Source organism: Mauremys reevesii, linkage group 5, assembly GCF_016161935.1.
Source record: "Mauremys reevesii isolate NIE-2019 linkage group 5, ASM1616193v1, whole genome shotgun sequence".
In the NCBI taxonomy this organism is placed as follows: Eukaryota; Metazoa; Chordata; order Testudines; family Geoemydidae; genus Mauremys; species Mauremys reevesii.
Genome location: NC_052627.1, coordinates 124369089 through 124395404, shown reverse-complemented (window position 1 = coordinate 124395404; position 26316 = coordinate 124369089). Strand labels below are relative to the sequence as shown.

General features: G+C 45.1%; 1 long non-coding RNA gene across 1 annotated transcript in view; it reads left to right on the top strand.

Moving 5' to 3' along the window:
* Positions 1-7492: 7492 nt before the first annotated feature.
* LOC120407185 overlaps positions 7493-26316 on the top strand; it is a 32931-nt gene continuing 14107 nt past the window's right edge. The window contains exons 1-2 of the long non-coding RNA XR_005599830.1: positions 7493-8034; positions 24354-24430. This is a non-coding gene — a long non-coding RNA (uncharacterized LOC120407185). The remainder of the gene's footprint in view (positions 8035-24353; positions 24431-26316) is intronic.

The following is a 26316-nucleotide window of genomic DNA, read 5'->3' as shown; positions in this document are numbered from 1 at the left end:
TGTGCTTAACCTGTCCCAAATGAGGGGGCCACCCTCAGTTGAAAGAATCTCGTTAAGCCAGGGGCTCAAATGTCAGAGTCCTGTGAAAGTAAGAAGTGGGGGGACAGGCATTCCAGCCAGGAGGCTGTAAAGTCTTCCCACGGGGCCTCCCTGGACTGGTTTAACCCATTTCCCCCCACTGTACAAAGAAAGAGCTAAATAGACTTCAATAGGAGCCTCTTTGTTATGTTAACTACTCAACCAGAGCGGAAATCAGTTGTGGTGGGACTGTGTTTCTGCCCTGCCTGCTAAGAGCTAAAAATCACCGAGAGCTGAAATCACTTGAGATGGGGCAGTGTTTCTGCCTGGCCTGCACAGAGCTGAAAATCGCTGGGAGACTGATGTGCAGAGGTCACAGCAGAGAGGCAGGTGGCAGCAGAAGGTGACTGACAGTTGGCTGGTGAACGTGTGGCTGGTATGGTGGAGAGACACAATGAATGCCCAGCAAGGTGCCTGGTGGAGAGACGTGGCGAGAGTGGTGAGCAGGCGGCCGGAAGGAGCGGCCAGTGAGCAGCCAGCAGGGTGGCTGGCAGAGAGGGGTGGCGCGTGAGTGTCTGAGCAGTGGAGTGAATAAGGTACCTCTTTACCTCAGCCGAGGGGGTGTGGTGGGGAGGTGAAATCTACAGATGCACCTCTGAACTCTGGGTCTGCACTGACCAAGGACAGCAACTGTGAGTGGGGTGCAGAGAAGGATCGGGCACGTCAAAGGAATTTTTGGGTTGCCAGACTTGAGAACCTGAGGGGGAAAGGACGCTGCCCAACCTACTTGGGGGTGGGTCTTTTGCTCATGGTTTATGTTTATGAACCCTCTTTGTGGTGTTTTTCCAAATTAACACAGAGTTACTTCCCTCCTTTAAAAGTTTCTTTTCTACACTCAGACTCTGTGCTTGCGAGTGGGGAAGTATTGCCTCTCAGAGGCGCCCAGGAAAGGTGTGTAATTTTCCTGGGTTACTGGAGGGGAGGCTCGAGCCGGTTCTGTGTTGTATTGTTGAAAAGGAACCCTGAGATATTGAACCAAAGCCTGGTTGCTGCTGGCTCCATCTGGCAGAAGAGTTGCATATCTGGGGGCTCGTCCAGGATCCTGGGTCAGTATCTCTTGCAAGCACATCTTGAGTGATTTACTATGTTGGGAAAACACTGCAGAAGAATCCCAGACACAGCGGGGGATGGGAGGATGGCACATGGTGAGCTTCGGGGGAGGGAGGATGCAGGCTATGCCCCCCCCACACACACACATACTTTTTACCAGTTCTAAGAGTGAGCAATGTGGGGAAAGGTGGAGAAGAAGAGCAAATGGGGGAGGGATCTTGGGGGGGGAAGGGCAGGGTGGAGGCTTGGGGGAAATGGGCAGCGCAAAGGGGTGTCGAGGAGCAGGGACAGTGCAGGGGGCTACAGTTCGGGCACTGGTGACTGCCCCATGTTTAGAAAGCCTCTGCTGCTCCTGCTCCACACAGTACATATGAATTGCACAGCGTTTCTGTTCCACCTCCCCCCAGCCCCTCCCTGAACCACAAAAGAAATTCTACTCCCTCAAGCAAATCTCTACTGATCAACGTTTTCCTGCTATATTTGTCACCACTTTGGATATCTGAGCATAATTGTCCAAATCTGACTACTTGTGCAGTTTGAATACTAATTTACAGGTAAAATTTTCAAAAGTGGCCACTGATTTTGGCTGCTCAACTTCAGACATCTTGAGTCTGATTTTCAAAGTTGCCAAGAAACCACAGGTCCCATTGACTTTATCCGGAATTGTGGGTGTTAAAATCAGGCCCTAGGTGTCTTATGTTGGGCATCCAAAAATCAATGACCATGTTTGAAAATTGAAGCTCTGCAAATTTACTTAAATTATTATGGGGAAGATTTTCAAATTCACCTAAGGGATTTAGGGCCACAACTCCTAGTGATTATCAATAGGACTTGGACTCCTAAATCCCTATGGTACTTTTGAAAGTCTCTCACTTTCATTGTCTCTGAATTTTTTTTCATGACTTCTTACAGCCAACAAAAAGAACTAAGTTACTGCTGGAGACGAAAGTCCCCTTTACCTGTAGGGCAAGTAGAATACGGATAATAGCAGTACCAGTTTCCCCATGAAGGTCTTAATCCAAGGGACTCCAGCTCTCTGAGTGTGGTTGGGATTATTAGCAATAATTTACGCAGCATTGTAAATATATAAGGCACTATTGGCTTCCTTGTATATGCACTCACTGGCTTCTGCTGAGAGTGCAGACAAGGTCACCAAATAGTGCTGATTATATGGTACGGGTGTGTGTGGGGGGGGGTGAGATGGACATCTGCCCACTAGAAACTGGACTGAGGCCACTGAAGGCCCATCAGTTATAAACAACTTATAGTCATTACTGACCTATGCTGGATTTAAACTGGTGACCTAGAGGTGAAAGATGTTCTGACTCCTTCTGCCACAACAATAAATAATCCAAAAATCTCATGAACACCCACAGACTATAGCCTTAAAATAAATTTATAGCTCAGGCTCACGCTTACCAAATGTTCCTTAATGTTTCCCCTCTGACCTCTGGGAGATCGGTATCCCTCAGGAAATGAGTTTCTAATTAGATAGGAAAAGGCAGCAACAATAGTGTGGGAAAGCCGGACTAATAAAAAAAGCTTGTAGTAGGGTTGCTCTGCCCACCCTGTACAGAAAGGTGACAAATGATTACATGTCATGGGATTGAAAAGGGAACAAGATTTTAACCCTGCCTCTTCCATGAGACGTCTGCTGCCGTTGTGGACGGCAGAGAAGATGTGGGTTTGTATAAGTACACTGTAGGAAGATGCTGTTAAGAGCCCCGTGTAAAGCCCTGCACAGAGGAAGCCATTTGCAGTGCACAACAAATCTTATTGGTCCTGCAAAACCCATGAACCATACTACAGTAGAACGTCAGCGTTACGAACACCAGAGTTACAAACTGACCACTCAACCACACACCTCATTTGGAACTGGAAGCATGTCATCAAGCAGCAGCAGAGACCAAAATAACCCAACAACAAAAACAAACAGTATATAACAGTTAAACATAAACTGATAAAAAAAATAAAGGGAAAGTTTAAAAAATAGGTTTGACAAGGTAAGGAAAGTGTTTCTGTGTTTTAATTTAAATTAAGATGGTTAAAAGCAGCATTTTTCTTCTGCATAGTAAAGTTTCAAAGCTGTATTAAGTCAATGTTCAGTTGTAAACTTTTGAAAGAACAACCATAAAGTTTTGTTCAGAGTTACGAACATTTCAGAGTTAGGAACAACCTCCATTCCCGAGGTGTTCAGAATGCTGAGATTCTACGGTATGTGTGCTTTAGCGCCCTCTGCTGACATCTTAGCTATTAACTGTTTACATATATATAGCTATAGAGCACTATCTCATCACCTTTCCTGGGGTTCTAACTGAACTAATTCATACACAGAGTTGTCTGTTCATTAAAGTTATTCTAGTCAGAGGAGTTACTCTGTAAAAAGGATCTTTCTAACAACCAGCTTTGCATCATCAAGATTAAATTCTACCCTGCCTCACAGCCTATGCAAGCCCATTGATGAATGTCCTCCACCTGGACAAACTGCCGTGTTCCCTTTGCCTCTCACCAGTAATAAAGATTCTGCAGTCGGGGTTTAGCTGGCAAGTTTGTTGTTGATGCATGAGATAGAAAAGTATATGCCCATTGCTCTCCCATAACTGGCTCTTCATTTGGTCAGGAGATTTGCTGTAGGCAGCATGGCAGAAGAGGGTATTCAGGGCAAAACTGGACCATATTTCAAGTGAATGGCCCTTCCATGCGGGTGGGGAAGAGGTTTATTGTTCCAGATGGAAAGCATGCCAAGTTCAAGTGGTTTGGTGTGTTTTTTACCTGAGACCAAAGCTCAGCGATTTTGCTGAATTACATTTTGAGCCTGAATTACAAAACAAAACTCAGGGATTGTGGACTCATCCAAACCAATAACAAGAAAAGAACTGACTAATTCTCTATGAAGCAAAGCTACCGAGTCCCAGCCCACTCTGAGGAGTACAAGAGCTTTCTTTCCCCCAGTGCCAGTTAAATATTTGGCTCCTATGATTGCATTCGACATTTTGCCTGAATCCATAGTGAAAGCCTGTGTTGGTTTGTCACAGACTTTGCGACCCAATAATCATCTTATGCTCCTAACATGCCAATTTATGTTGTTTGTTTATCAGACTCACCTTGGCCTCTGAGAAAGGTATCTAGAAAATGTCCACACATATCCTAGAGATACCAGCGAGGGTTTTGATTGATCGTGAAATAGAGACACCAGCAAAATAAGTATCATGTTAGAAATGCATGTTGAAATGATATAGCGGTGGGATAGATTTCATTGCGTGGATGAGGCTGCTGGACTGTAATCCTGTTCTATGTTTCCTTCCATAATAAAACTTTGTTCCTGGTGGTTTGTCGGAGTGGGGCTGGTCTGAGGTGGATACACGCTGGCACACAACGCATGAAAAACCTCAGGTCAAGTTTCCCAACGTTGAGTAAAAAGCTACAAGGCAGACTTACCCCTGCCTAGAGCAGAGTGACCAGGAGCAGGGTTGCAATTACATCAAGTCACATACTACATTGATCTATTTTGTCAGTAGCCCCTGACTTGCGGAGCCTACTTTCTTAGTGTCATTGGCTTCCCTAGCTTAACTCTAACTAAACTGTCGCTAAGCTCTTTTTCCCTTGATGTTTTCTGTTGTTTTTATTGGTTTTTATAATTTCCATTATAGAACATAAAGCTGCCAAGGCATAAACCTGGAGTGCAATGGGAACTGTACAGTACCTGCCTTTGTATCACCCCACATCAATGACAATGTAAAGTTACTCACACAAATAACAAGGCAATAAATATTGATACTACTGCGTAGAGGGGTTCTTTTGGTGACATCGTTTGATGTATCACTTTTTAATTGCAGGACGGCTATGCACAGGTTGTCAAAGTTGAAGCAAGGGTAATGTTCAAAGTTGACTAGAGCATCCTATGAATCCATAGCAACCAGCTGGCTGGGTTACAAGAAAGAATCAAAGCCAGGACTTTTGGTTTTACAGCACAGATCGCTACTGCTTGAGCTAAAGGGCAATATTGTATGTATGTTAGCTGGGAATAGTAACAGGTAACTGTTTGCAAGAGCAGTCACTGAGAGGGGCACAAATGCACTTGGCTAGTGCATTATATACATCCATTCACTTAATTCACCAGAATATGTCAGCTGGTCATCTCAGAGGGCCTGACCATTCAGAATGCTGAGCACTCCCAGTTCTCACTGTTGTCAAAGGGAATTGGTGGTGCTCAGTACCTGCCAGGAAGCAACCATTGCCTAGGAGGATGGGGGTTAGTCTGTCCACTGAGGCTATAGCTCAATGGTAGTGTGCCTGTGCAGCACCTCTTCTTTCATAGAGTATCAGGGTTGGAAGGGACCTCAGGAAGTCATCTAGTCCAACCCCCTGCTCAAAGTGGGACCAATTCCCAACTAAATCATCCCAGCCAGGGCTTTGGCAAGCCTGACCTTAAAAACCTCTAAGGATGGAGATTCCACCACCTCCCTAGGTAAACCATTCCAGTGCTTCACCACCCTCCTAGTGAAAAAAGTTTTTCCTAATATCCAACCTAGACCTCCCCCACTGCAACTTGAGACCGTTACTCCTTGTTCTTTCTTTCAAGGGAGGTTGTAGAGTCCCCATAAGTGGAAGCTCTTAAAAACAAGTAGGACAAATACCTGTCAGGGATGGTCTGGGTTTACTTGGTCCTTCCACAGTGCAGGAGGCTGGACTTGATGACTTCGCAAGGATCCCTTCCATCTCTATGACTCTAGGATTAGTTTTGTGTCTCTATCCCAGATATCTGTTTGATCTGTCCTTAAACCTTGTGATTCCTGCATACACATTTCACCCACTAATAGAGGGAATATACAATACTCCCATATATAGTAATGAGACAAAGCATATAGCCTAAAAAGACAGGGCTCAGACCACTACCTATCATGCTCACCTGTCTAGTCTCATTGTTTCCCTGGGCTCCCCTGTTTGCATGTAGCTACCTGCTGTCTCTTTTTTATACATAGGGCTGGGACCATCTTTTTGTTCTGTGTTTGTACAGTACCTAGCACAGTGCGGTCTGGGTCCATGACTGGGTGCTACCACAATAAATAAAATAATAATTATAATACTTAGTAGTAGTAATAATATAGCTGAACAGTTTCTTTCAAAATTGGCAAATGCTTTGGGTTTACTCTTCGTGACTGTAGTTTTGTTCTCAACAGGCAGTGGTCACAGAATTCTAGGCTGTAAAATGTCACCGTTCTTAGAAGGATCAACCTCCTTGAACTGTTTTCCCTCTTGTTAACAATTTCCATCTCATTTCCTACATGCAGCTGGAACTCCTGCCAGTAATGCTCTTTGGCTAATATTGAAATCAAGGGGTAAATAGGAATAGTAGACATCCGATCCAAGTTTTGTGCAGAGAATTAGTGGATGGAACATTCATGAGAGCTGGAAGATTTTTTTTGTTTTTGTTGTTTAATTCCAGAAGATTGCCAATTTAGGAATATATTTTTGCACTGACACCTGTGTTCAGTACGGCTGCTGTTTGCTCCCATAGTACTAATGGGGTCAAAGATAACTGTGTTTTTAAAACACGTTTTTTCACTGCCACCACTCAGGTGGGGTGTTCAAAATTCAGAGTAAAAGCAAATACTTTATTCATATGCAAAAATCTGTTCAAGATTAACAGTGCAATAGGTGTGCAAGGCACATTACAAGTGAACATGGTCCCTAAAAAGTTGACAATCTACCCTTATGCTGAAAGCACAACAAAATGACCATCATCCCTGCAGTGCAGGTAGGGAAGTGGCCTAGGTGAGACCCAGTAGACAAATGAAAGGGAAAACTGAATTAAGTTACAGGCAGAGAGAATGCAGAGCACTACGTCAGATATATAGGCCCAGCGTTTCTGAATTGTGTGTATATAACTCAGTGACTAGTTTGCAAGCTTGCAATTTGATGCTTTTACCAAAGTTTGATTGGGGTTCAGCAGTTGCTTTACTTTACATTCAGTTAACATAGGAAGGATGATTATAACCCCATCATCTGTAAAGTGTGAAAACACTGGCCAAGTGCATCACTGACCTCCTCTAGTGGCTAGACTAAGTAGAGGCTTATGAATGTGCTACTGCTGCCCAGCTAATAGAGCTGATTCTTTAGCTCCACCAACAGAGACTCAGACCATTAGATCCAGAGGTTCCCAGCTTCAATCCCAGAGTCTTTGTTACATGTTACAGGGTGAGCTGGCTTTTTAAGAGGGCTGGCACTTAGCTTCACTTATGCCAGGTGTGGCCTGCCTCCCCAGGTGAAGGAAATGAGGCTGGGGGTCATGTGACTCAGAATCAGGCCTGCTGAAGGAACATAAGGGGGAAAGGCTGAATTCCTTAATCCCTAGCTAGTGAGTCTGGGCTGAGAGTGTAACCTGTAGGTGCCTACAGTGAGGCAAGTGTAACCCATGCACCTCCTGGGTGCGGTATTCTGGCTCATCTAGTAGCACTGAGACCACTTAAAGAGAGAGATTAATGAGTCTGGTCTACAGCCTTAGCTAGCAGCCAGATGGCTTTTAGCTCATGCAGGAGAGGCTTGTGCGCTAAACTCCAGAGACCCCAGGTTTGATCCTGCCTGCTGATGACGGGGGTCTGTCGGGGTTACACAAGCAAGCAGAAAGCCTCTGTAGAGGCCAGGATCTGGACCAAGAACCCTACCTCAAGGATTGTGAGCGGGGGCAGGAGGTTCTTGTGGTGTTTTGGACTTTGTTAATAAACCAGACTCTCAAAACGGGGGAGCTACTGGGAAACCCCCTGCACTGTCAAGTTTTCTTCCCTGTGGAAGAAGGGGAGATGGAAGCAGCAGCAGCACCTGACACTAGACCCTTGGTATGCCCTGCTACTCTGCCCAATATACCAAAAATACAGAGCGGACTACTGGTAGAAATCTCCTCCCCACGTAAGTACTTAGAGGCGGTGGTCAAATCACCTCTTCACCTTCTCTTGTGTAAACTGAATACATCAAGCTTCTTTGGTCTCTCTTAGGAGGCAGATTTTCCGGACCTTGAATCATTAAATAGGGTCACAGGTATTTAAGGTGCCTTATGAGTAAATGCAACATGAAATCAAGGCTTTTGCTCCTCTTCCCTGAAATAAATGCTTCCAGGTGCCCCAATCAGGGTCAGTCCTGTGCCTTTTATGGGACTGGACCCTAAACAGCCATGAACAAGAAAAGTGAGACTGTAATGGGGATGTGGTTAGCTAAATGGATCCACAGGTAAATAATTAAGGTCTGATGGGCTCTTTCTGATCCCCATAGGCAATCAATTTCCCTAGTGCAAAATGTGTGTAAAGTGCTGCCATGGTGATGGGTGCTGTTTCACACCCACATTGTGCTGGTGTAAATGACTGTATGAGGTGCAGAGCATTGGGGAGTTGGGTCCAAAGAAGGAAATGCACTACTCTTGAGGGAGGCTGTGTACAGCAATTCTCATGCAGTGTTTCATTTTGTATGGTTACTGTTTAATGTTTCTTTCTAATCTCTTCACTGTCTTTCTCTGGTGCCTCTAGCGTTCTCAGTCTTTGGGAATGGAGTGGGGCAGGGAGAGGTATATCTGCTTCTACCCTGGAAATGTAAGACTGGCCCAGGCCTAAGGAGCAGCATGGAGGAATGCATGGCGAGGGGAGTGAGAGTAGGGTGCAAAGGAGGATGTTAGGTGGGAGCCTAGTGAAGGGAGCGAGATGGGGAAGAAATCAGCAGCCGTGTGACTCAGAAGAACAAACAGCTGATACGCAGCCTCCCATGCCCTCTGCTAAGTATTTTCCCTTCTTGTCCCTCCTCCCCTGAGAAGTGGGTGGAGAGGACAATGAGGGTCCCTTCTGAGCGGAGAGGAGATGAGCTGACTGGCTAGCTGCTGGGGCTATGAGTACTGAGTGACGGCTATGGGCACATCAGGAACCTCATGGAACAACGTGCAAAGAGCTCGTCATTCTCACCCAGAGTACCCCAGTGTAAAGCTGCTGCTAGGCTACAACTCCATTCCCCTCCTCGCTGGGCCTCTCTCCTACCTCCACTCACATCGCTAGGTTGGGGTAGGGGACAAATGGGGTGCAGGGGCACTGGAAGGGTGGGGGGGGACATGGGACCACGGCCCTTCCACTTTTTGTCAAGGGCTTGGGCCCTTGCTCCTCCTCTTCCCCAGGAGGCCCCACCTCCCCAGCCAGGCTGGAAATTGGAGCCCAGCCTGGGGAGCCTGAGCAGCTGTGAGGAGTCATGGACCCTCTACCTGCCCTGGGTGGGGGGCTGGGACGTAGGCCAGGGGCTGTTCTCAGGCCCCCTCACCCCGGCTCTGGCTTCCAGCTTGGCTGGGGGTGAAGCCTCAGAGGGAAGAGGAGACTCAAGGGTGGGGCCCGGAAGGGGGTGGGGCCTCAGGGCCCCCCCTCACTTTTAGGCAGAATCTGTCACCGCTGGCAGGGAGCATTCAGATGCCTCCCTGCCCCCAGCCAGAGTGCAGTGGGATATAGTGATATCTCATTCTTCTGTCACTGCTCTCTGGTGTACCTCATTCCCAGAATGTTCTGCAAAGTTATAGAGCCAGGAGCGGTGTCTGTAATGCGATATTTCCAGTTCTTGCAGCTGCAGGAGGGATGGATGGGCCTCCCATATTCTTTAAGATGTTCCAGTCTTGGAATGAGTGAGGGGGCTGGGAGTGAGTCTAACTGGCTGCCCAACCACATAAGAGAAGGGGAGACCACTTCTGCCTGCAAAAACCTGAAGTGAAGTGGAGGACTGGCCCTGGACCCAGAGAAGACAACATAAAGTAAGAGAGGGAGCTGGTCCTGTTGGTGGGGAGCAGGAAGGAAAGAAGAGTGCTGTCTGGTGCTGGGGCCTCTTGGAGAAGGGGGAGTCTGGTACCTCCACTCATCTCCCTCCGAGGGAAGGGGAAAGATGAGGGCTCAAGGGAGACTTGGACTTTACCCAAGCCACAAAGCGGGTTGAGTTTGAGAAACATGTAGAAGACCAGGGAGGTTCTGAGGCTATTGAAACCAGCATGCTTCCCCTCTGGGCTGTGTAAACCGTCAATAGCAGCTAATGTGCACTATGCTGCCACTATCCCTACCTCGTGCTCAGCCTTTCCATCCATATGGCCTTGCAAAATGCTTCCGCAGAGGGGAATTATTAGATATTACAGCACGTGCTGGGAAATGATGACCAAGGCCAAGATTTACAAAAATGAGAGCCTAAAGCTGGACTTTTCTGGTCCATATTGAGGCATCTAAGTAAATGGCCTGATTTCCAACAGTGCTAAGCTCCCGTTGACCTCACTAGGAGCTGCAGAGGACGCAGCACTCTTGACAGTCAGGTCATTTATTTAGGAACCTAAACAGGGAATTAGGGCTGAAATCCTGGCCCTACTGAAGCCAAGGGCAAAACTCCCCTTGACTTCAGTGGAGTTTAACTTTAGGCACCCACGTTTGAAGAGCTCGGCCCCCAGGTGCAAACACACCTTCTAACTGAATACATAGCTCCTGCAAGTAGAAACTTAATTATGGGTTCAATGTTCTCCTTATTCCCTCTTAAGACCCAGTAAGTCTCCCTGAAAACTGTAGATAATGTATCCAGCGGGATATTATTGTTGAAATAATTGGGGCTGATTGAAAATTTTCTATCAAAACTGTTTTCAGTGGAAAAGTGGGTTTTTTATTAGACTAAATGTTTAATGAAAAGGGTCTGTTCTCTGCACAAAATTTTGATTTTTCATCAAAGAAACACATGACTGAAAACCAAAATGTTTTGATTTGGAAATGCTGCTGGGGTGTCTCATGGGAATTGTAGTTTGGTTGCCTCACAGCCCTGTTCTTTCTGAGCTGGGCTCCTTGGCTGGACTACATCTCCCATGATGCACTACCTTCCCTTTCCAAGACTGTGGTGCATTGTGGAAGCTGTAGTCTAACCAGGGAGACTAGCCTAAATAGGAGATTCATGAGTGTGAGGCACCTGAACTACAACTCCCATGCAGCACTGCAGCAACACTTCCAAATTTGAATTTCTGCTGAAGTTTGAATTTTTCCATGTGAACCCCTCCCCATTTTTTTTACCATATCTAGAAATAATATCCAGTTATTCAAGGAAGCACTGTCAGTTTGATCTAGGCCCCAGATCTAGACCAATAGCAATGTCTCTGCTAATTCTTTCTTTAAATTTGAGTGAAACATTGCTTACACCCAAACAAAAAAATAAAATTCTCATAGACTGTGCATCCCAAACGTTGCAGCATTGTGCTAGTACACTCGAGCCAGAAATTGAAGCTAACTAGAAGCAATCTAGTCTATGTTCACTGTCAAAACTGATTGAAAGGCAAAAGAGTAAACAAATTTTATAAGCAGTGAAAGTAAATTAAATGTTAATTCTTTTAGCTCCCCTACCCTTAGGAGTTAATTATAATAACAGCCAATGAGATTAGTTTATTTTTTTTTTGAAAGTGGTAGATTCTTAGCTCGTGTAAATTAGCATAGCTCCATTGAAGCCAGTGGTGCAAATGATTTACACCAGCTCTGACCCATGATCTTTAATTGGATGATTTTCCTTTAAAAATAGTGAACATATTATTTACTTTGTCCCTATAAAGTAGCTACCGATACTTAGCAAATCTTTCTTCTAAAGCTCTAATTTCCATAGAATTTACTGCTTGCTTATATGTATAAATCTCCTGTAATTTTGGGACAGAATTAGCAAAAAGAATGTAGCCACCGCTAGTGATTTAAAAGTTTAATTTATTTCTTGTAGGAGCAGGTTATCAGGAGGTCATAGGCTCCTTGAACAGGTTACAAGGCTGTATAAGAGAGCTGTTCATGAGCATAAATACATTTAGCCTTGGTATCTTTAAATAGACTTTCATTCCAAATAATCCCAATGATTTCGTTCCCACTAGAACATTAGTTTTCGTTCCACTTTCCGCCCCACCAAGCATGCTTAATTGATTCAACACCAGGATGGAGCTGTGTAATTAAGCTTGCTTAAGTGTAATGAAATCCACACACTGTTTAAAACTAATGTTTTGTCTGCAAATTCTGGAAAGACCTTTAATTAAGCACTTTAAACATGCTGGAAATGGAGATGCAGGAGGACTTAGAAAGCTACAGAGCAGCAGAATTAGTGGGAAGAACATCTAATATTTCTTTAATTCTCGTGCCGGGTTTCTGCCAACAATTCCTTTGTCAATACCAGTTCTGGGGTACTTAATTTTTTAACACTCAGCTACGAAATTGTTTTAATTGGGGCCGATTATCACTATCAGTCCTTTGAGAGCCCCTTGGACTCTCTCTTTCTTGGGGGGAGGGATAGCTCAGTGGTTTGAGCATTGGCCTGCTAAACCCAGGGTTGTGAGTTCAATCCTTGAGGGGGCCATTTAGGGAACTGGGGTAAAAATCTATCTGGGGATTGGTCCTGCTTTGATCAGGGGGTTGGACTAGATGACCTTCTGAGGTCCCTTCCAACCCTAATCTTCTATGATTAACTTTTGCTGCTCATGAAACATGGTCTTCCTGCAACCTTGGATATCGGGTGGACACACTTCTGCCTGTGGTAGGGTGACCAGATGTCCCACTTTTATAAAGACAGTCCCAATATTCAGGGCTTTACCTTATGTAGGCGCCTATTACACCCCACTCCCATCCCAATTTTTCACACTTGCTCTCTGATCACTCTAGCCTGTGGCATTATTTTAGCAAAGGTATCTTTCACTTTATCTATCAGATACATGTTACTGTACCACATTGGTTTACATCAGTTGCCAATTGTCAGTTGCCTGACAAGTCTTGCTGCATGTGAATGCCATTACCTCAGATTAAATGCTGGTGAAAGGGGCTGGATTGAGAGCCCTAGAGGATGAAGGCCTCTATTTAGCTACAACAGAGGCAGCAGCAACAGTTCAGGCTTCCCATGCTGGGCCCTATCAATTAGGGTGATCAGATAGGAACTGTGGAAAAAAACAGGACAGGGGGTGGGGGATTAATAGGCAGCTATATAAGAACAAGTCCAAAAAAACAGGACTGTCCCTTTAAAAATGGGACATCTGGTCACCCTACTAAAACCAGGGAGGGCTGTCTTCAGGGATGAGCGTTCAGTCTCTGAGCATATGTAATCCTTGGCTTCGCTGCTGGGTGCCAAAGGGGATGGCGGTTTTGGTAATATGGACAATTGTCCACAAGAAAAGAGCCATGAACCCGCAGTCCTTCCCAGTGTTGTGTGGCTTTTATCTTTTTTTTATGAAGTTTTTCTGCTGTGCTGCTGTTCCTATTCCCATGGTGACGTGTTCAGAACAAAATAAGAGCATACATACGGTGTTTCAACAGGTGGTGCTCTTTCACTGTTCTGGCTCTAGTGGTTTGCTTGAAGGGTTGGAAATTTGGAAAACCAGTTCGGTTATCCCCAGGGTTTATTCTTCTGAAGTGTCTTACTACTACGATTCAGTGTGCTAAATTCAAAACGTGTTCCCTGCTAGTTAATCAGAGTTGTTAGGGTACCAGATAACGAAAATGTGAATGCGTTTCCCAACCAAACGTTTTGTTAGTTCGAATCTGATATTTGATCAAGACAAACACAAAAGCAGAGGACTGTATGCTCCCAGTGTGATCAAACTGACAAAGTGCAGCTGTGATCAGCCCTTTATTAATTAGATATTTTTAAAAGGTCAGTGAAATGCCAGGATATTAGTGAAAACTGGGTTGAGTCTGATGTGTTCAAGGCTATGTCACAATGGCAGATATTTCAAGGCCTGTATTTAGTTCTCATGTGCAAATCCTGGGGAAAAAATAAGTACATTTCATAGCCTCTCAGCGAGTTTAATAATTATGGTCCCTGACTGTGAAACTTACTCTCAAAGTCTCCATTTGTTCCAGCATTTAAAAGGTGACTTTAAGTGCAACAGTCCTTTCCTACTCAAAGTCTCTTTTTTTGCCGGTCATCGCTGTTTCTGCTGACTTTCCTTACAAAGCCAGTTTTACTCCTGTTAATGCTGTGCAGCCAATCCACTAATGGGAGAGTGAGCTGGATTGTATTCTGCCTCAGCCAAATTGCCACCTGAATTCCGAGTAAAGAATTGTTATTGGTGATGCCATAGAAAGCAAGAAAAACGTTGAGTCCTCAGCTGCTTTCAACCGGCCTAGTTTCATTAAATGATTTCAAATGTATTTTACTGTAGAACACCTGTGAGCCTTTGGTCAATTATGGAATAGAAATGTATTCAGCTGTTTGTTTTAATAGCTCGTGGTGCAGAAAGATTGAATTGCAGTTTGCTGAGGCATCCCAGCTGCTGCTCAGGATTCAAGCTGTGAACCTCAAGGCCAAAAACGTGGCATGTATTTGTCTCTTCTAATGCAAACTAGGGACATTGGCGGTATGGAGGATGTTATCATACAACCGACAGTGTGGTTATGCAGTGTCACATGTAACAGTTCTCTCCGAATGCATTCATTCTTATTGCACTCTCATAGCTGAGCTGCTTTGCTCTTTAATAATAGATTGTTTAACCTCAGATTTCAAAGCTGAGTAATCTCTTATGACCCCTATTTCGAAGGAGGGGAAACCGAGATGTGGAGTGACTCACCCAAAGTCATGTTGTATGTTAATACAACACCTAAGGCTAGCCCCCTGGTTTCCTGTCCGTGGTTATGTCTACACTGCAAAGAAGAGCATGTGGCTGGCCCGTGTCAACTGACTCGAGCTGTGGGGGTATTTAATTCCTGTTTAGACTTCCCAGCTACCCTCCCACCCCACAGGGTCCTAGAACCCAGGCTCCAGCCTGAGCCCAAATGGCTACACAGCAGTGAAACAGCCCCACAGCTCAAGTTCTGCAAGCCCGAGTTGGCTGGCAGGGGCCAACTGGAGGTGTCTAGTTGTTGTGTTGACATACACAGGCCAGTGCCTAGCCACAACGCCACACAGCCTTTTCTCATTGCTTTATTCATCACACCCACTCACAGCTCAGCTGTTGCTGACACTTTATCTCCTCTTTTCTTCTCCCCCAGTTCAGTAGCAAATGGATTATGTTCCTGCTGCTCTACCTGAAAACACTCACAAAGTGAATTTTATATCATTTTCTTGACTTCAGAATTAGGGCTGCTGGGAAATTTTCCATCAAAACTTTCTCTTTTATAGGGAATTGAGTTTTCAACCCAACTAATTTTTTGTGGAAAGTGTTTGCTTCCCCCCAAAAAATGTTGACTTCATTGGAAAAATTGAAAACCTGAAACTGAAAATGTTTGGCCAACCAGAAAATGTTTGGGCTTCTGATGTTTTTTAGCTGAAAATGTTTTGGTTTGGGGTTTTTTCCATCAAAAAGTCAAAATGTCTACTGGGGGCGGGAAGGGGGAAACCATTTTCTGGCCAGCAGTAGCCAGAATATCTGTGTCCTTTATTCTGTTTACATGAAAACACAGTATGAATTCCTCCTGCACTAACACAGAGCATTTCAGTAAATGTCTGGAGATCCTCCTCCCCCGGGGAGCAGCATAGGGTGTGAAGGGTGGGGCAGAGTCTTCTATGAACTCTCCATTGCAGGTGTTAGTCTGAGACCAGTGCATCCTGGGACAGAACTGGGTGAATAACCCAGTTTGGGGGGAGGGATAGCTCAGTGGTTTGAGCATTGGCCTGCTAAACCCAGGGTTGTGAGTTCAATCCCTAAGGAGGCCACTTAGGGATCTGGGGCAAAAATTGGTCCTGCTAGTGAAGGCAGGGGGCTGGACTAGATGACCTTTCAAGGTCCCTTCCAGCTCTAGGAGATTGGTATATCTCCAATTATTACCTTATTACCTTTAACCATGCCAGTACTCGCATAGGTATCTTATAGGGGAGAAACCATTTGGAGCGCTAGAGAAATCACTTTCAACAACATATCAAACTGACTAGCCTTTCTACTGTATTCCATGAACTTGTATGAACATCTGGAGAGATCCTATTGATTTCCATAAGGCAATACAGCTCACAATTCTGTACTGCCCCTAACGGTTGAGTCTCAATACATTGATTTACTGAGCTCCCAGTGACCTCGGACAGAACAGTCAGGATCCCTAGTTTGTATCTTCCCTGAAATATGGCTGTGGAGAACTGTAAGAATCCAATTGTATATTAAAACATCCAGGTGAGCGAAAATCTCCACTTAATTTATAGGCATTGGAATTTAAGCGAGAGAGACTATTTAAGCATCTCTCATTTTACCCAGGACATACCTAGATGTACAGCAACATACTCTGCATGTCAGAGTCATTTATAGGTTTGGCCGCGTAAGCACAATTTTTTTTTCTATTGCTGAGTTGGCCATGAATTTAGGTTTCATGCATATGAGCAAACACAGTCCTTATCTATCCTTAACACCAGCACACCACAGATTCTGTACAGTCCTTGGAGGGCTTTTATAGTATTTATCCTCAATGCTAAGTAACAAGGTCTCCGTTCATTGTCGCAGACCGATCCCGGGGGTTTCACTTTGTGAATGGCACTGTTTATAGACACTAGAGCTTTGGAACCCAAAGATCATTGAGTGGAAAAATGCTTAAAGAACAGGAAACCTGCGTGCTTTCCAAAGCTAAGTGAGCAGAATGGCAGAGCCCATCAATTCAGTGCTACTGAGTACAGCAGCTTTTGGCAATGAGCTTCGACACTGTGAAGACATTTCTTTCTCTCTCTCCATAAATCACTGTGCGGTGGCTGGGCCACCTTGTCAGTAAGAGAAGGTTCACCCAGCTGGCATGATCACAAAGGGAAATGAGGGGCTTCAATCCTTGGTAGCCATCAAACATTCCTGCTGAACATATGGAAACCCCGTCCCTCCTGATTGAACCCAAGAGTTGAACAATCATAGGAAATCTCTACCTGCTCTAAGGTCATTTAAATTAAGTACTTGAAATATATATTAGGTGCCCAGAATGATGAAGTCATCCTTTCTGCACAGTTATTTGCCAGACAAATGTAAAGGCCACCTACAAACCCTGCTGGACTCTGTCTGTAAAGCATCAAGGATGATGCTTGTCCTTAAAATGATGGATAAGGTGAATGGGCTTATTTTCCCCTTTACAGTTGCCACAGGATTTAGGTTGGCAAATTAATAAAGAGTGGGAAGAAAGCTCTTCTGATGTAATGAAATGGAACTGGGGAAAGAGAGCTAGTTTGCAAACAGCACATTTATCGCCCCTCGGATCTGAATGCTAAGTTTATGCATCTCAGCTATTGGCACCTGCAGCTGTATGACCTTGGGTTCCATAGAATAAGCAGGGCTGGGGCTTATCAGTAGTTGCATGGGTGAGATCCAAGGGAAAACCCGGGGTGCTGCAGAAGGGCACACTAGTGATTCAAGACGTGGTGCTCTTCCTAGCCACGTCAGTACTGGATTCACGTTACAGCAGGGCTAGTCATTGAGCTGCTGGAGGAAGGGTAATTGTATCTTTCCTAGGGATTTGTAATAGCAGCCAAACACTGTAAGATCTCAACAATTCCCAGGTTAATTGCACTGGCATAACAAGAGCCCTGCTGGACTTTCTTTGGCTCTTCTCTCTTATTAAGGGAAGCTCCGTTTGGGGAAGTTTTTAATGTTAGGGTGGGGCAGAGGAGTGGAGTGGGAAAATGTTGTTGTGAATGCCATTGTGGTTATGGCTTTATCAAAGGGGAAGATCTTTAAGCAGGACCAAAAAGTCATGTTTACCTTTTCATTGCTGATTTCTCCAACACCTCCAGTTCCACCTTCCCTGTTGATTTAATTCTTCCTGGCTTGGTCAGCTGGTGGAACCTTTCCTATCCACACTTCCCTGTTCTTTTTCCTGTGAGTTTTGTCCCCAGTGTGAAGCCTTTTCTGTTGTTGTTGTTGACTTGTAGCACGAAGCTTTCTGAACATGTAACTTTGACTTGCCAAACTGATTTGTGTCCCAACTTTTGATATCCCTGTCACCAGCTGTGAGGTTCTTTTTCAGGAAATCTTTGGACCGACTCCTATGTCCTCCTCTTAATTTTTATCCCATTTAAAAATACCTTCCTGCAGTGCTACTCATAGGAATAATCAAGATGTTGATGTAGGCCTGAGTTCTTCTTAGGGCCTTAGAAATAAATAAGATTAGATCAAGGAGTTCCTTGCAACTAAAACATCTTGTTCTACTTCAAGCAAAAAGTTTATCATGTCACCCTTTTATTGCATTTTCCTGTACCTGACAGGTGATCCGTAACAATGCCCTTCCCACCCTTTTATCTCTTGTAAATGAAAAATACATTGAGCTTTTTTTTCCTGTGTGGTTCCTCATCAAAGGAAACTCATCATCAGATTGTCTGTTGGCTTTCAGTACTCAGAACACTGTGTAAAAAGCATAATGGTCTCTACATGATGTCTACCTGTGCCTTAAGGTTTGATTAGTTGGGTTTGGAGCAGACACGCACCATCTTTTTGGCTGGAGAGAGAATTTTAGTGGTTTTATTTGCAAATTATTTAAAAAAAAAACAAAAAAAACCTTGGGAATGAATTTTGTAAAAAAAATTTCTCCACCAGAGCTTGGTGGTGTAATCTCAACCTAGAATTTTGAAGTGTTATGTTTGATTGGCATAATACAAAGTTAGTAAAGAGGATTCCCATGCAATCTCTAGCTGCCCTGAATCTCTCGTCCCCAGTATGCGCAAAGAATTGCAAAGGAGAAACAACTAGGGATAGAGGAATCCAGCATAAATCCAGCAGGAATCCAGACACCCATGTTTGTATTCTACAGCAAATCAAGGAAAAATCAAACATGAATCTGGTTTGGTTGTAGTGGAAGATATATACGTATTTGCTAATTAAGAGCTGATTATATGCTTAGATAAGGAGGCTGGCTGGGGCTATGTCGAGCCAGAGTTGGTGATATATAGGAGAAAAAGGCAAAGACGTCGGACAGAGAGGCAGACAGACATGCAGGGCTGGATGGTGGATGACAAATCCATTGCGTATATATGTGAGAAAACATGTGCATAGATAGCTGAGTTATCAGCAAAGAGATCACAGCTAAATCCACAGGAACAGTTAGATCATGCAGGAATAAGCAGTCGTGGTGAAAGAGGGCACTTGGAGGAAGATTCTGGAACTGCTCTTGATGCTCTTTGGAAGAAGCTCCAAAATTTGTTATGGATCCCAGCCCTGGTTAGCTTCACTCTAGTTTCACCCTACAGAGTGAGCCACACACCTTCTTCTGGATGATGGTGAAGAAATCGCATTTTCCAACAGGTTGCCTCCAGGATACCCAAAAGAAGGAGGTGAGGCCTCCATTGGGTTTAAAAATAGAACTGCTAACCCCAAGCCTTCAAAAATCACAAATCAGGTATCAAAAAATTATGAGATTCGCTTAAAATTAATGAGATTTTTTTTTAAAAGAACCCAACAGTTACTTTTATTTGCCTTCTGTTTCTTTCACCCTTTAGGTTTCACGTTGTCAAGTGTTGTCTGCAACCACAAGGGCTGGAAACTTGCAATTTTAAAAATATGAAAGCTGAGATTCTTTTGTAATCACCAGAGTCCAAGAGCTGGGGCATTCAGAAAAACCACCAGCTACCCGAAGACTCACCATAAAATTGCAAGAGTTGACAATACTGTAAAAATCCAATGATTCTTTAATGCAGCCAGAGCCCTTGTTTAGCCGTGCCTGTTGTCTCCTTACAAAGCTGGCTCCAGGCAGCATCACCACCAAAACCACTTTCTCTTTCACTTTCCATCCCCCCCTGCCTCACTCAAATCTATACACACACCTGCAACCCAGGCTTGCGGGAAAAAGGAAACCTGTGCAAGGCTGGCTCCCAGATGACTAGATCAGTGCCATCTCGCCACAGACCCTGTAAAATATCCTTTAGTAACTTTCTCTGAATGGGTGTAACACCGACAGACCCTGGTTGTCAGCAGGCCGGCTTGAACCTGGGATTTTTGGAGCTTCGTGCATGAGCCTCCACTGCGTGAGCTAAAAGGCCATCTCCCTGTTAGCTAAGGCTGTAGAGCAGATTCATTAATCTCTCACTCTCTAAGTAGTCTTGGTGCCACTAGAGGGGACAGAACACCACACCCAAAAGGTGTGTGGGTTACATCAGCATTGATCTTTCTTAGAAAGGCTCAAGACCCTCACCTACAGAATCACTTTTTCTCTGTCATTCTTGTCTCCCCCTAGAATTCTTCATAGCTGCCTCTGCTGCAGCGTGTCCTCCCACTTCCTGTAACTGAGGAGAGGGATGGTCTAATGGTTAACCCACTAGTCTAAAACTTTGGAGAGTAGGGTTCAAATACAAGCTTTGCTTCAGGCTTGCTGTGTAACTTTAGATAAGTCACTTAAGTCCAAATTCTCCCTGGCACCTAACTCATTGAAATCTTTGAGGAGCTGGGGCTTAGCTGCCTTACTGGTTCCCCATCTGTAAAACTGGGATAATAGTAGTTCCTTACCTCAGAGAGGTGTTGTGAGGACAAATACATTAAGGTGCTCAGATGCTCTGTAATGGGAGCCATATATGTATCTTAAGTATACAACTAGAAATGGGAGAATTCCGGAAAGGTCTGGACTTCACAAAGCCTCTAGAATTTTTTGAAGTTTTGAGAAACATTTCAGGTTCATTAAACCTTTTCCTTTAAGCTATTTTTAAAAGGCAGTTTTGAAAACTAACAGGAATCTGTGCTCTGCAAGCAATATTTTGCAATAAAATAAACTATGGCATTGAGAACCAAGTGCTTTGCCAAAGCCAAATGGATTGATCTCAAATATTCTACATTTGAGCTGTGATTAGTCCGATAAATCGCATAGTGTTTCTGTTCCCTGATTGGATAAACACACAAGCACAGACAGTGTGAATTCTTAAATGTGCAGATTTGAACGTTTGATTTCCACAAATATTCATGTAACCCACTGTTCAGCCTATGTTATAGAGGTGGCTGAAAATTTTCAAATTTTTCAATGCAGAAAAACACCCTCTTTTTCTTCCATTTCTTGACCAGTTCTTGTATTATGTGAGACACACACACGCACGTGTACATTTTATTTACAGACGATTCATAAACTCTATTGCCAGAAGGGACCAATATGATTATTTAGTCCAATCTACACTATACAAAGGCTGTAGAATTTTTCCCAGGAGTCAGATTAAGGATATGAGTCTGCTACAGCTGTCAACTGAGGGGGGATCTTAGGTACATCTACACTGCACATTAAGATGTGACTTAATGCTACCTTTAATCTAACTAGTTCAGGTAACAGTAGTGAAGACATGGTGGCATGGACTTCACTGCAGGCTAGCTGCCCCAGCACACGCCTGCCATGGTCCCAGGGTAAGTACTCAAGTTGCTAGCTTGCTCTGAAGTCCATGCCACCATGTCTTCACTACTCTTTGTGACTGGCACTAGCTAGCTTGAAGCTAGTATGGGTTTGCCTACCCACACTACAATCACACCTTAATTAACAGCAGAGGTGCCAACTTCCTGATTTCTCAGGGCGGTGCTCGACCACCTGCTCTGACCCAGGCCCTGCCCCCTTCCCAACCCTGCTTCACCCCCCGCCCCGCCTCTTCCTGGCCCATTCCACTCCCTCCATGACTCTTCTGCCCTCTCTCCTCCAACTCATCCCCAGTGCCTCCTGCACACCACTGAACAGCTGATCACTGGCAGGCGGGAGGGAAGGGGAGGAGCTGATTGGTGGGACTGCCATTGGGTGCTGAGCACCCATTATTTTTTTTCCATGGATATTTATGGGAGTAAAATCTGATTATTCCAATATTAGTAGCAAAGAATCACAAAGTGAAGGTGAATGTGATTAAAATGAGTTCATTTACCAATTCAAACAAATGTTCATAGAAAAAATTTTCACATTGGTTGTCCAGCTCTTGTTCTAAATTTGGCAAAACGGGTCCACCCATCCCAATGGGTGTCCCCCAGTAATTTCTTAATCCAGAATGCTTCTTGAGAGAGCTCTTCTAGCCACCACCATATCAGACGGGGGTTGCCAATTTTTCGTTGGATGTATTTCTGAAGGTTTCTGCACATGACATGCTCTTCAGTTAAAGATTAATCTTTAATTCTTTAAATACTCCAGGACAATCCTGGAGGCTTGGCAACCCTAGAAATGACTTGGGTATCAAGGTGACTCTCCAGGGAGAGTTAGGCCACCCGTGAATAAGATCTGACAGGAGCATCTGGTGTGGGCCAGTGGTTTCCCTCAAAGCCCCTTTGACCCAGTGTGGGAAGAAGAGGTGCAGAGTAGGGAAGCAGCATCGTGCTGATTAGCTGCTGGGTTTGGAGGGGATGAGGCAGTGACCAAGACCATTGGCGGTCCTGCTAATCCATGCTCTGAGTGGTGTACCTGCAGAAAAATGTCTGCAGGATCAGGGAAGCATGCTTAAGAGAGAGTCTCCTTCCTTCCCATACCACCTACATCTGATCCAGTCTGTTGCGCTACCTACCACCAGCCCAAGTGGTGGGAACAGTGGATCCTCATTTTTAGTCAGGTTGGGGTTGCTTTGACACAGTAGCTTATGTTCTGTTCTGTTCTCCTGTGCACTACATAGGCACCTCTGAATGAGATTGAGGGTGCAGGTGGGGTTAATTGACCGGGCTCTGTTCTCGAAGGGTAACTGATGCAAATTCCTGGAGAGGTGTTCAATGTATGTGGAGGCTATTTGGGGTTTCCTGATGGATGTGCACCTTTCTTCACTAATGAATGCACACGCTTCTGTATGTTGGATTATTGCCGGATGCCCTTTTACCGCTTCCAACATTTCACCATTTTCATTTGTTCTCCCCATTCCTGCTAAGGACCAGAATGGAAAAAACAAAGACAAAAAAGAACCACTTGGGATTTGATGACTTTCCAAGCCATCGTTTATTTAGCAAAAATGAAATGGGGTCTCATGCCAAATGCATGTTTTTTACTCATTTCATTTTACACACAACTCACAAAAGTAAAGCGGGGAGAGGAGAGACTCTGTTGGTGACTGATCCTATATCCTGTGAATAGGTTTACAATTAAAACAGGATCATTTATAGCAGCCACTGAATTTTCACTTTCTTCGTTCTAAAAGGGAAAAAAAATAATAATTGAAAACACACACAAACTCAAGCTATGTCAGCATTAATTTTCATCTCCACAGAACACTCGGTCTCCAGGGCAAGGAAGGAAATTCCAGAGAGTTAGCCAAGACAATCAGGGTTAATCTGTTTTTAAAAAGTGTGGCGCAGGCAAGACCTTCACTTTCCCATTCTAAGGTCAGCAATGCTGCTCCAGCAATGGCAGGCACTCTGGTGTGGGGCTGCCTGGCACAACCCCAGGGTGGCTTGGTTTGGCTGTCAAGCCAGGATCCAGGTGCATCAGCTATGTGATTTGTGGGCGAACATTAAAAACAAAGAGCACGAATTACTGAGGGGTGGAGTCTACGCTCCTTTCGGTGCAATTAATACCGTTTTCAGTTGCGTGAGTGGTGTCACGCTGCTTAGTGATGATGGGATCATTGAATGAATATAATAGATTGATGCTTATGTTATATCAGGCCATACTTTCCTTTCCAACCTGAAGGCAAAACCTGCTTGCTTTCCTACCCAGCATGGGAGAAAAGCAGCCCTGCTGTCTTGCCAAGTTGTTTATTTGTATTGAGGTTGTGCCTGAAGGTCCCCCAGGTAAGGATCAGGGCCCCATTGTACCAGGCACTGTGCACACACATAATGAAGACAGCGGTGAGATGACAGCTGGCTACAACAAACAGATGGGGGAAACATAAAAGACCGCTGAGGTCTGTTTGTATGTTCTTTCTTTTCCTCATTGCAACAGCTGAACTGTACCAGAGCCTCATGATTTTCAGGAGTGATTTCAGCTTCCCTGCGCACATGTGGCTCAGCAGCAGTAAGCATTTTTGCACAGCAGCATGACCGGCGAGCCAGAGAAAGACGGCTCCCTCTGTGTTCCCCTCACTGAGGTTACCAATGAAGATTAGACGTGGCCTTAGTCAACATCCCTAAATATTTTTCCCCGCTGCACAAGCTGAAACAATATTTAGATGGAGATTCCAGATGAAAGTTTTGCTTTACACTGTATTATCCAACGGGCCAGGACTGTGGAAAACACACCCTGAGCAGAGCCCTGACAGCAGCACACTGTAAGCTTTCAGCAGGATGCCTCTGCACTTTGATTCCACCTTGTGTCCTGCTGCTGTTACCCTCGCTTCTCAAATGAGATGTGAAAGTGGTGAGGAGGCTAATTTTAGAAAGAGCTTCTACACAGCCCCCTTCAGAAAGTATTTTCTTCTCATTGCAGGTTGGATAGTGGACTGGGACTTAGAAGACGAAGGGTTAAATTCCAAGCTCTGCCACAGATTCCCTGTGGGGCATTGGGTAAGTCAATTAATCACTCTGTGCCTTAGTTCTCCAGCTGTAAAATGGGAATTACATTTGCCTGCTTCACAGGATGTTATGAGCGCCATCTCAATAGAGAAGAAAAATGGTTCAGTGGTTAGGGCATGTACCTGGGAGTTAGGAGACCTGACTTCAAATCCCTGCTCTGATACTGCTATCCTGAGTGACACTGGCTAAATCACTTAAGTCTATTTGCACTTCAGTCCCCCATCTGTGAAAGGAGGATAATAGCACTACCCTTCCTCACAAGTGTTTTGTGAGGATAAATTATTGTGAGGTTCTCAGATACTCCCATAATGTGGGTCACATACGTTACGTTAGATCTCTTCTTGTTCTCTAGTTTCCCAGATGTTTTGTTCAGTTATGTTAGCCCAGGTGCTCAGTAATTCATACTCAAATAGTGATGATCCGTGGCTTTGCCACTCAGATTAATGGTTTGTGGATGGTGTGTGTTTGGGGTTATTGTGTATGCTGGTTTTGTTTGGGTGGGTGGTTGTGTTGGTTTGTATCTGTGAGGTTTGTGTGGGTAGCGTATGAGGGGGGTGCGCTGCAGTGAGGGGCTATCAGTGTTTGGGGTTATTGTGCGTTGTGTTGGTTGTGGTGTTGTGTGGGTAATTTTTGAAAAACTCTGGCAGCTAGGCCAAGTAATCCACCATCAGTACAGCCACTCTCATAGAATCAATGGAATTGATGCATGCAAATTATCTGTAGAGTAAAGGTGGTGATTGGTTGAGTCACCTCTGATCTCACAATAGTCTAGGACTCTTAGTGTGGCATAGATACATGACTTGCTATCATACGGGTGTAATTCATAATCAAAATGTCTGAGAACTTAGAAATTGGATGGTAACAGACCGCAAATCCCAGTGGTGTTTCAATCTGGCGACATTCTGAACAAAAAGGGCTCTCAGCCATGCTTGTAGCTGTTTCCATCACGGCACGTTGACTGTACAGACAAGGATGTTTCGCGCCCGAGGCAAAACTTCCACCTTGCCCCCCCGCCCTGAGGCGTACACCCCCCCTCGCGGCAGCTCCGCCTTGAGGTGCCCTCCTTGCTGCAGCTCCCCACCGTCCACACTGAGGCACCCCCCCAGCTCACCCCTGTTCCGCGCACGAGCACCCTGAGCACGCCGTGGCAGCTTCACTTCTCCCGCCTCCCAGGCTTGCGGCGCCTAAGCTGATTGGCGCCGCAAGCCTGGGAGGTGGGAGAAGTGAAGCAGCTCACCCCTGCCCCTCCTCCTCCTCCCTGAGCATGCCATCGCTGCTTCACTTCTCCCGCCTCCCAGGCTTGCGGCTAGGGTGACCATACAGCAAATATGAAAAATCGGGACAGAGGGTGGGGGGTAATAGGAGCCTATATAAGAAAATGACCCAAAAATCAGGACTGTCCTTATAAAATCGGGACATCTGGTCACCCTACTTGCGGCCCCAATCAGCTTAGGCACTGCAAGCCTGGGAGGAGTGAAGCAGCCACAGGGAGGAAGCGGGGCAGGGGTGAGCTGGGGCGGGGAGTTCCCCTGCATGCCGCCCCCGCCCTTGCTTGCTGCAGGCGGCCGTCCCTGCACTCCCCTGCCCCAGCTCCCTCCACCTAAATGCCAGCGGCAACTGGGGGGGCCGAAGATCCGGCGGTCGCTGTCGAAGAAAATGGCGCCCCCCAAATCCCAGCACCCTAGGCAACCGCCTAGGTCGCCTAAATGGTTGCACCGGCCCTGTGTACAGACATTCTAGGCTTTAGAGTGACAACACTGAAATCTTACTTTCATTGCCACCATAGCTGTACTTAATATCCATTTGAAGACTGGGAAATGGCTGACTGAAATATCAGGTCTGGCATTAATTTATTACCAGCCTAATTAAAAAAAAAA